Below are 10,254 nucleotides of genomic sequence, written 5' to 3'. Positions count from 1 at the left end.
TATACTCCATGGCTGATCTTCATCATGTAAGAAACAGTTCACAAGGAGATCAGAGACATGGATGAAGTGTTGTACCGTGTTGGCTTTTCATTGGCTGAGTAAATTTTGGGGTGTAGAGTGGTAAATAGAGCCGTGAAATGAAGGAATCACCTTCAGAATGTCTTGCTTGTCTGTGTGACGGTTACTGATAATGATATAGCGGGTTACAGAGCTAGAAGCTGTGAGATCCCATATATCTTTATCAGTAAACTTTACACAGACAAGACAGAAATTCTGAAGTTGATGTCCTTCATTTCAAGGCTCTACTTACCAGTGGTGACCCCGAAGCGTGTCTCTCTGTCTTCAGTCCATCCTTCTCCCATCCCCTAACAGGAGGGAAGGAGAACTCGGAGATAAACTAGGCGAGAACTTCTTTCCTTTGCTCCTGTGTGGGTTTGGGTGGCTTGGCACGAGAGGTAACACCGCTTGTCTTTATATTTCTACATATCTTGTCTGGGTGGAGGTTATTGGTTGGAAAATTTTTATACTGTTTGATTTTCTGTAAATAATTTCTGTTTTCCCTTTGAAGGGAGATATTATGTGTGGTTTGATGAAGTGATTGGCTCAATAGTTACCACTTCACTTACATGTTTATTTTTTATTAAATAGATGAACAAATATGACAAATGTTGGTCTTATTTTATTTCATTCAGTGATTTCCTCTGATCATTGGGTCCATCTAGTGGCCATAATGTGGTATTAAACTAATTTTCCTGATTGAGGTATTTTGGAACTAATACCTCATTATGGCCACTAGTTGGAGCTGACGATTATAGAAAATCACTGTGTTTATTAGAATACGGCCAGAATTTGTCATGGCTGGACACATGCTTGTTACACTCACCCAACATATTCTTTGCATAGACCCCTTAGTTTCCTATGTCAGGGAGGGGGGGTCATACAAATCCCTGAGATCATACCCATGTATTTATGAGTACAGTACACATTGAAGGACATAAAAACCAGACAGAGTTGTTTTTTAATTCTTTTTGCACCCATGGTAAAATGCAGATTTTGGGCCTGAAGATTAGATAAAACCCCCAAACATATATTTTCTGAAAGCAGAGGCCCTGGAGAATAAAATGGTGGTAATTGTTAAGGTGTTCCTCGTACACAAATGTCACCATCATATCCGGGTTTATTTTCTCCTTTCCCCCATTTTCTATGGTGTGATCTTTTCTACAATACTTTCTTATAATAATGTAACATGTTGTGTATTGTATTGTACACTAATTATTACTGACTCCGCCTCCACATTCCAGACAATTCATTTTCCTGACCAATTGGATTTCTTCCTTTACCATTTTATTCATTTTTTTTTTTTTTTTTGCACTCTTGTTAAAATTAAAGTTAGAATAAAAAATATATTGAAAGAAAAAAATTGTGTGTGTTGTGCAATGATAATAAGCTTGGGTATCCAGAAACGGCTGGTAGGTGACACTTCCATATACAGCCCAAGGAAGTGACAAGGAGCCCCTAGGAACCTTTGGAGGAACCCTGGCTGAGAGAGGCTGGACTAGGCACTCCAATATTATTATTATTATACAGGATTTATAAAGCGCCAACAGTTTGAGCAGGCTCTACAATGTTAGGGCAAACAGTACAATTACAATACAATTCAATACAGGAGGAATCGGAGAGTCCTGCTCTTTAGAGCTTACAATCTAGGAGGGAGGGTCAAGTGATACAAAAGGTAATAACTGTGGGGGATGGGCTGATGGAGAAAATAAAATTACAGTTGTTAGGTGAGGGCAGAATAGGCTTCTCTGAAGAGATGAGTTTTCAAGCAACGCCTAAAGGTGGATAGAGTAGGAGATAGACAGATTGGAGTAGAGAGTTCCACAGGATAGGAGAGACTCGGGAGAAGTCCTGGAGGTGGGAGGAGGTGTCAAAGGAACTAGAAAGCAGAAGATATTGGGAGGATCAAAGAGGATGATTTGGTTGGCATATTTGTCATGGTCTTACCTTCTTGCTGTTCTCCTTCGTTTGACATGTGCTGGCGGCCATCTTGGTTTCTGGGGTTCTTGTAGCCTCCCACCCTGCGGCTCCTCCTTCCCACTGGGAGGAGCTGGATGCCTAGCTCATATATATAGGAGGTCTGTGGCTTCAGTTCCCTGCTTGGTCCTCCTGTGTTCACATGCTACTAAGACTGCTGCTACTACTGGTTCCTGTTCCTGGCTTCGTCTGACTACCCTGTTGGTTCCTGTTCCTGGCTTCGTCTGACTACCCTGTTGGTTCCTGATCCTGGCTTCGTCTGACTACCCTGTTGGTTCCTGATCCTGGCTTCGTCTGACTACCCTGCCGGTTCCTGACCCCTGGCTTCGCAAAGACTCTGCATCGGTTTCGCCATCCGTTTGGACTTTTGCTTTATAGCTTGTTTTTCAATAAAGCTGTCTTATTTTCACTTATCTGTTGTTGTACGTCTGGTTCATGGTTCCGTGACATTAGGACCAAGCCATGAATTCTGACGGTACAGGGCCATCCTCGCTACCCACGCTGGTTGCCAGACTTGATCAGCAGGATCACCTGTTGGGTCGGTTCGCCGTGGCGTTGCAAACCCTGCTTGAACGCACGGTACCACAGGCCACGAATTCTGACGGTACAGGGCCATCCTCACTACCCACGCTGGTTGCCAGACTTGATCAGCAGGATCACCTGTTGGGTCAGTTCGCCGTGGCGTTGCAAACCCTGCTTGAACGCACGGTTCATTTCGCTCCCGTTGCTGATGGGTCGGTTGTCGCTCCTGGGTCCGCTCCTACTGCCGCTCCGGTTGTTGCGCCAGAGTCTACCCCGACACCTGTTGTTGCGCCCGCGGTGTTTCGGGGTATGTCCGGTTCTGCCCCCCTTCCACAGCGCTTTGGGGGAGAGCCAACTCAGTGCCGAGGTTTCCTTAACCAGGTGGGCATTTATTTCGAGTTGCTGCCACATGCCTTTCCTACTGAGAGATCAAAGGTGGGCTTCTTGATCTCGCTGCTCTCGGACAAGGCCTTGGCCTGGGCCAGCCCTTTATGGGAGAACAACAATCCGGTGGTTGCCGAGTTTTCCGGTTTTGTTGCTTCTCTTCGGAAGGTATTCGATGTGCCGGCTCGTGCTGCCTCTGCTGCGAAGCTCCTTATGTCCATCAGACAGGGTTCACGATCCGTAGCTGAATACGCCATTGAATTTCGTACCCTGGCAGCAGAGGTGGGCTGGAATAATGAGGCTCTGGTCGCTGCTTTCTCTCATGGTCTCTCGGATGCCTTGAAGGATGAGGTTGCAGCTAAGGACCTACCAGTGGAGCTCGAGTCTCTTATTTCTTTCCTGATTTTGATTGACACCAGACTCAGGGAGAGACCTTCCTTTAAGGAGAGTCTGCGGAGGCCTCCTAACAGATTGGCGCCTACCTTTGTTGTCCCACCCGTGCCTCCCTCTCCTCCCACGCCTCCTGGGGATGACTTGTCTGGGGGTGAACCCATGCAGCTGGGGTTTGCTCGCCTGTCCGAGGGGGAGAGGGTACTCCGGAGACGCGAGGGCCGATGCATGTACTGTGGTCTCGGTGGGCATTTTCGGTTGGCATGTCCGAACCGTCCAGGGAAACGCTCGCACCTGAGATCCTGTCGGGGGCAGATCTTGGGTGGAGTCTCCTCGTCCCCGGTTTCCCGTGTTGAAAAACCACTGATCACTGTTGTCCTTTCCTGGGTCGGGGGCTCGGTGACGACCCAGGCGTTGGTGGACTCTGGTGCTGGTGGTTTGTTCATTGATAGTGTGTTCGCTGCCGCCAATGCCATTCCTCTGCAGGCTCGAGGTTCTCCTCTGGCTCTTGAGGCGATAGACGGCAGACCCCTTCTGCCGCCACACGTGACTCATGAGACCCTTCCAGTGGGGTTAGCCATTGGTGCCGTCCACAGAGAGTCGGTCTGCTTCCAGGTTATTTCGTCTCCACACTACTCGGTGGTCTTGGGGTACCCCTGGCTCCAGAAGCATAATCCGATTTTCGATTGGAGATCGGCCGAGATCCTCTCGTGGTCACCGCAGTGTGGGACTAGTTGCATCCATGGGCCTGTCAAGTTGCTGTGTACTTCCTCGGACTCTCTGTTGCCCCCTGAATACGAGGAGTACCGGGATGTATTCGATAAGGTGCGCGCGGTTGCCCTACCTCCGCACCGCCCATACGATTGTGCCATCGAGTTACAATCTGGTGCCGTTCCTCCTCGTGGCAAAGTCTATCCACTGTCGGTAGCGGAGAATGAGGCCATGGAGGAGTACGTGAGGGAGGCGCTTTCACGTGGACACATTCGCAAATCCTCGTCCCCGGCAGGGGCTGGATTTTTCTTTGTGAAGAAGAAGGGCGGTGAGTTGAGGCCTTGCATCGATTACAGGGGTCTCAATCGCATCACGATCAAGAACGCTTACCCGATACCCTTGATTTCCGAGCTGTTCGATCGCCTTAAAGGGGCCACGGTCTTTACCAAACTCGACCTGAGGGCGGCATATAACCTCGTAAGGATCAAGGCGGGCGATGAGTGGAAGACCGCGTTTAACACCAGGACCGGTCATTATGAATCCTTGGTTATGCCCTTTGGGCTGTGCAATGCGCCCGCAGTCTTTCAGGAATTCATCAACGATGTTTTCCGTGACCTGTTGCAGCAGTGTGTGGTGGTCTACCTGGATGACATCTTGGTATATTCTGAGTCCATGGAGACCCACATTCTGGATGTCAAACGAGTGTTGCAACGGTTACGAGAGAACAAGCTGTTCGGTAAGCTTGAGAAATGCGAATTTCACCGATCCCAGGTAACCTTCTTAGGTTACATCATTTCCGCTGAGGGGTTCTCCATGGATCCTGAGAAGGTTTCGGCTGTCTTACAGTGGCCCCAGCCCAGTGGTCTTCGCTCCCTGCAGCGCTTTTTGGGCTTCGCCAATTATTATCGGAAGTTCATCAGGGACTTTTCCATGCTAGCCAAGCCTCTCACGGATCTGACCAGGAAGGGCAGTAATTCCCAGGTCTGGCCGCCCGAGGCCATCCGAGCTTTTGAGGCTCAAGTCCGCCTTTGTGTCGGCTCCGATTCTGTCGCATCCCAACCCTGGGTTGCCCTTTGTCCTCGAGGTGGACGCGTCTGAGACGGGAGTAGGCGCCCTTCTGTCTCAGCGTAGAACACCAGAGGGTCCTCTGCTTCCTTGTGGGTTTTACTCCCGGAAACTGTCTTCCGCGGAGTGCAACTACCAGATTGGTGACAGGGAGTTATTGGCCATCGTGCAGGCTCTTAAAGAATGGAGGCACTTGCTCGAGGGTTCGGTGGTTCCGGTCCTCATCCTGACGGACCACAAGAATCTGACCTACCTCTCTGAGGCCAAGAGATTGACACCACGTCAGGCCAGATGGGCTCTGTTCTTGTCACGTTTTAATTACGTGGTCTCCTACCTACCCGGTTCCAAGAACATCAGGGCTGATGCCTTATCACGGCAGTACTCCGACCTGTCCAGGGAGGAGTCGATTCCGACTTCGGTCATACCTCCGAATCAGATCCTGGCTGCCATTCGCACCAGCCTGACCTCTCTCCTGGGTGAGCAGATTTTGGCGGCTCAATCTGGTGCTCCCTCTGGGAGACCCAACGGCAGATGTTTTGTGCCTGAGGAGTTGCGCACTCGGTTGTTGCGAACCTACCATAACTCCAAGACCGCGGGGCATCCTGGAAAGAATCAGCTGTCCTGGGCTGTTTCACGTCTGTTCTGGTGGCCTTCCCTACGTTCCGACATCGCCGCATATGTAGCGGCATGCTCCGTTTGTGCCCAGAGTAAGTCCCTTCGGCACCTTCCGTTGGGCCTTCTGCAACCCTTAGCCACCGGGGAGCGCCCATGGTCACACCTGGGGATGGATTTCATTGTGGACCTCCCTGCATCCCGAGGCCATACGGTCATTCTCATGATTGTGGATCGGTTTTCCAAAATGTGTCACTGTGTTCCTCTCAAGAAGTTACCCTCTGCTCAGGAGTTGGCCACGATTTTTGCCAGGGAGGTCTTCCGGTTGCACGGTTTGCCCAAGGAGATTGTGTCGGATCGGGGGAGTCAGTTTGTGTCCAGGTTCTGGCGCGCCTTTTGCTCCCAGTTGGGGATTCATCTCTCCTTCTCCTCGGCCTACCACCCTCAGTCCAATGGGGCCGCAGAACGATCCAATCAGGCCTTGGAGCAATTCCTTCGTTGCTATGTCTCCGATCACCAAGACAATTGGGTTGACCTCCTGCCTTGGGCTGAGTTTGCCAGGAACACGGCGGTGAACTCTTCCTCTGGGACGTCTCCCTTCATGGCCAACTATGGGTTCCAACCTGCCGTGTTACCGGAGGTATTCTCTCCCCAGGATATTCCGGCTGTGGAGGATCACCTTTCCGTCCTACGTGCTTCTTGGGTACAGATCCAGAAGTCCCTTGAGGTCTCTGCGCAGCGCCAGAGACTCCAGGCTGATCGCAGACGAGCGCCTGCTCCTTCCTACCAGGCCGGAGACCGTGTATGGTTGTCCACCCGCAACCTCAACCTTCGAGTGCCCACTCCCAAGCTGGCGCCTCGCTTTGTTGGTCCCTTCCGAGTGCTTCGCAGGGTAAACCCGGTAGCCTATGCCCTTGCGCTTCCTCCTGGCATGCGGATCTCCAACGTGTTTCATGTCTCCCTGTTGAAGCCTCTGGTGTGTAATCGTTTCACTTCCTCGGTTCCTCAGCCTCGTCCGGTCCGAGTGGGCAATCGTGAGGAGTATGAGGTGAGCAATATCCTGGACTCACGCCTGGTCCGCGGTCGGGTGCAGTTTTTGGTTCATTGGCGTGGTTATGGTCCAGAGGAGCGTTCCTGGGTTCCCTCCGCAGATGTCCATGCTCCTGCCTTGCTCCGAGCCTTCCACGCACGCTTCCCTCAGAAACCGTTCTTTACTCCGCGGAGGAGGGGCCCTTGAGGGGGAGGTACTGTCATGGTCTTACCTTCTTGCTGTTCTCCTTCGTTTGACATGTGCTGGCGGCCATCTTGGTTTCTGGGGTTCTTGTAGCCTCCCACCCTGCGGCTCCTCCTTCCCACTGGGAGGAGCTGGATGCCTAGCTCATATATATAGGAGGTCTGTGGCTTCAGTTCCCTGCTTGGTCCTCCTGTGTTCACATGCTACTAAGACTGCTGCTACTACTGGTTCCTGTTCCTGGCTTCGTCTGACTACCCTGTTGGTTCCTGATCCTGGCTTCGTCTGACTACCCTGCCGGTTCCTGACCCCTGGCTTCGCAAAGACTCTGCATCGGTTTCGCCATCCGTTTGGACTTTTGCTTTATAGCTTGTTTTTCAATAAAGCTGTCTTATTTTCACTTATCTGTTGTTGTACGTCTGGTTCATGGTTCCGTGACAATATTGAGACCATTTTAGTGGTATTGCTGGGGGCCGAGTTGTGAATGACTTTGTAAGTTACCGTTAGTATTTTTTATTTAAATTTGTTGGGTGAGTGGCAGCCAATGAAGGGATTGGCAGAGAGGGGTAGCAGATACTAAGTGGTTTGTAAGGTGGAGGAGTCTGGCAGCAAAATTCATGAGGGACTGAAGGAGGGATAGCCTATGTAAAGGTAAGACAATGAGGAGGGAGTTGCAGTGGTCGAGGCGAGAGATAACCAGGTAATAGGGATGGGCAAATGGTTTGGGATGGTCATAAGTTTGGCTTGGACATCGTCTGTTTGGGTGTTCGCCCAACACCAGAAATTTCTTTGTCCGTGTTTTTCTTTTTTTTTTTTTCTTTTTTTTCATGTTTGATACTATCAATGCAATTATTATTTTTTTAATTATTTATTTATTTTTTTACAAAATATTGTTTTCATAGGAGCAGTGATTTTAATTAATGCTTACAATGAAAAGAAAAAGAAAAATTCCTTTAAATATAGTGCCTGGGGAGTCCCCTTAGTCTGCCTGTAAAGTGGTGTATCTGTACTGTGTATAGAACCTGCTGCAGCAAAACTGACATTTATAAAGAAAAAAATTACATTTAAACTGATTTTCCCGGCCATTGCAATAGAAATAATTAAAAAAAAAAACAATGTGGGGGTCCCCCCTCGGTCCATACCAGGCCCTTTGAAATCCCCACAATCATTCTCGGTGACTTCAACATCCCTGTTACTACAAACACTTCTGTTACTTCTAAATATTTTAGTCTATCCTCCTCATTTGGCCTAAAGCAATGAATACACAATGGATAGAGGCTTCTACTCACTCTGGTGGCAACACCCTCATCCTTGTATTCTCTCACCTATGCACTCCATGCAACCTCTCCAACAATCCTCTCCCTCTCTCTAAATACCACTAGGGATGGGCGAACAGTTTTGACCGAGCAAAACTTCAACCTGAAATGGCCCCTTCAGGTGTTTGCCAAAACACCCAAATTTTCTGTGTGCTCTGCGTTTCTTCTATTTATTTTACTATTTAAATCCTGCCGAGCGCACAGTCAATAGGTTGTTAAGAAGCGAGGCCGGGAAACCGGCCACGGCGTCCTTAACAACAAATGAGTCCTCAGCTGTCAGCGGGCTCTCCCGCAGACAGCTGAATGTATAAAAATTATTGTTGGCAAAGAAAATAAAAAATGGGGAAAAAACACCAGGCCCCATCCATACCAGGCCCAAAAAAGGCTGCATGCTTGGATAAGGGTCTGGTATAGATTTTGAGGGGAAACCCCAGGCCAATTTTTTTTTTCTAAATGGCGTATCTTTCCCCCCAAAATCCATACCGGACCCTTATCTCAGCACGCAGCCTGGCGGGCCAGGACAGGGGACAAGTGAGTGCCCCCCAAACCACACCTGGCCACATGCCCTCAACATGGGGGGGTGCTTTGGGTTAGGGGGGTCTTCAGGGGGCTTATCTGGAAATCTGGAAGCCCCCTTGAAAAAGGGGGCCCCCAGATCCTGGCCCCCATTTACCAAAAAAATGTTAAAAATAAAGACATGAGGCAGTTTTTGACAGTTCCTTTATTAAAAATAAAATAAAAAAACAATGTCCCCTTATGTAGATCCATTGTCAATCACAACGACAGATGCACCGCCGACCCAAAAAAAGAAAAAAAAAAAAAAACTCCGCCCATGAAGAGGGCTGACTGTCGAATGCCTGCTCCGCTGGGTGACAGTTTTTAAATAGGTAATGGACAGAGCCACCTGGTGGCCCTGCCCCTTATGATGTCACCGATCCAGCATGCACCAGTCAGTTACATCACAAGGGGGGCGGGCCACCAGATGATGTCACCAGGTGGCACTGCTCATTACCTTTTTAAGAACTGTTAGACTGTCATTCCTTGAGGGTGGAGTGTTTTCTTTTTTGGGGTCCAGAGGTGCAGTGGGTGTCATGACTGACGACAGATCTACATTGGAGGACATTGTTTTTTTGATTTTTCTATAGAAGGAATTGTGAAAAATGGTCTCATAGCCTCATTTATTTTTACAATGTACCCCAAACTCATTCACATAGGGGGGCAGGATCTGGGGGCCCCCTTGTTAAAGGGGGCTTCATGATTCTGATAAGTCCCCTGCCTGCAGACCTGCACAACCACAGGCCAAGGTTGTGGGGAAGAGGCCCTTGTCCCCATCAACATAGGAACAAGGTGCTTTGGGGGGGAGGGGCGAGCCCAACGTGCCCCAAATAACCCCCAATGATGAGGGCATGTGGCCTGGTATGATTCAGGGGGGGCGCTCACTCACCCCCCCCCCCCCATTCCTGGCCTGCCAGGCTGCATGCTCGGATAAGGGTCAGGTATAGATTTTGGGGGGACCTCATGCCATTTGTTTTTTAAATTTTGGCATGGATTTCCCCTTAAAATTCATGCCAGACCCAAAGGGCACTGGTATGGATTTTGGGGGACCCCATCCCCGATTTTTATCTTGCCGGCAATTTTTTGTTTTTTACATTCTGCTGTAAGCGAGGAAGCCCACTGACAGCTCATAACTCATTCGTTGGTAAGGACCCAGCGGCCGGCTTCCCAGTCTCGCTTCCTAACAACCTATTGACTGTGCGCTCGGCGGGATGTAAATAGTAAAAAAAATGAAAACACAGAGTGTACAGAAAATTTGGGTGATCGGTGAATGTATCCTCGGCCCAAACCGCTCGCCCATCCCTAGTGGTGTTTGGAGGGAGGGAGAGGATTGTTGGAGAGGATGCATGGAGTGTATAGGTGGGAGAATACAAGGCTGAGGGTGTTGTCACCAGAGTGAGTAGAAGCCTCTATCCATTGTGTATCCATTTCTTC

General features: G+C 49.6%; 3 protein-coding genes across 3 annotated transcripts in view; 1 reads left to right on the top strand and 2 right to left on the bottom strand.

Annotated features, from left to right (window-relative positions):
- LOC309550684 (uncharacterized protein) overlaps positions 1 to 10,254 on the bottom strand; it is a 1,024,308-nt gene that overhangs the window by 217,917 nt on the left and 796,137 nt on the right. The gene's annotated exons all lie outside the window — the stretch shown is intronic.
- The window catches only part of LOC309550736 (uncharacterized protein), an 851,482-nt gene that overhangs the window by 361,983 nt on the left and 479,245 nt on the right, over positions 1 to 10,254 (top strand). The window lies entirely within an intron of this gene.
- LOC309550715 (uncharacterized protein) overlaps positions 1 to 10,254 on the bottom strand; it is a 523,380-nt gene that overhangs the window by 51,919 nt on the left and 461,207 nt on the right. The gene's annotated exons all lie outside the window — the stretch shown is intronic.

This window comes from Pelophylax lessonae (genome assembly GCF_965119305.1).
Source record: "Pelophylax lessonae genome assembly, chromosome: 3".
Classification (NCBI taxonomy): Eukaryota; Metazoa; Chordata; class Amphibia; order Anura; family Ranidae; genus Pelophylax; species Pelophylax lessonae.
This window is presented reverse-complemented; position numbering and strand designations above follow the sequence as displayed.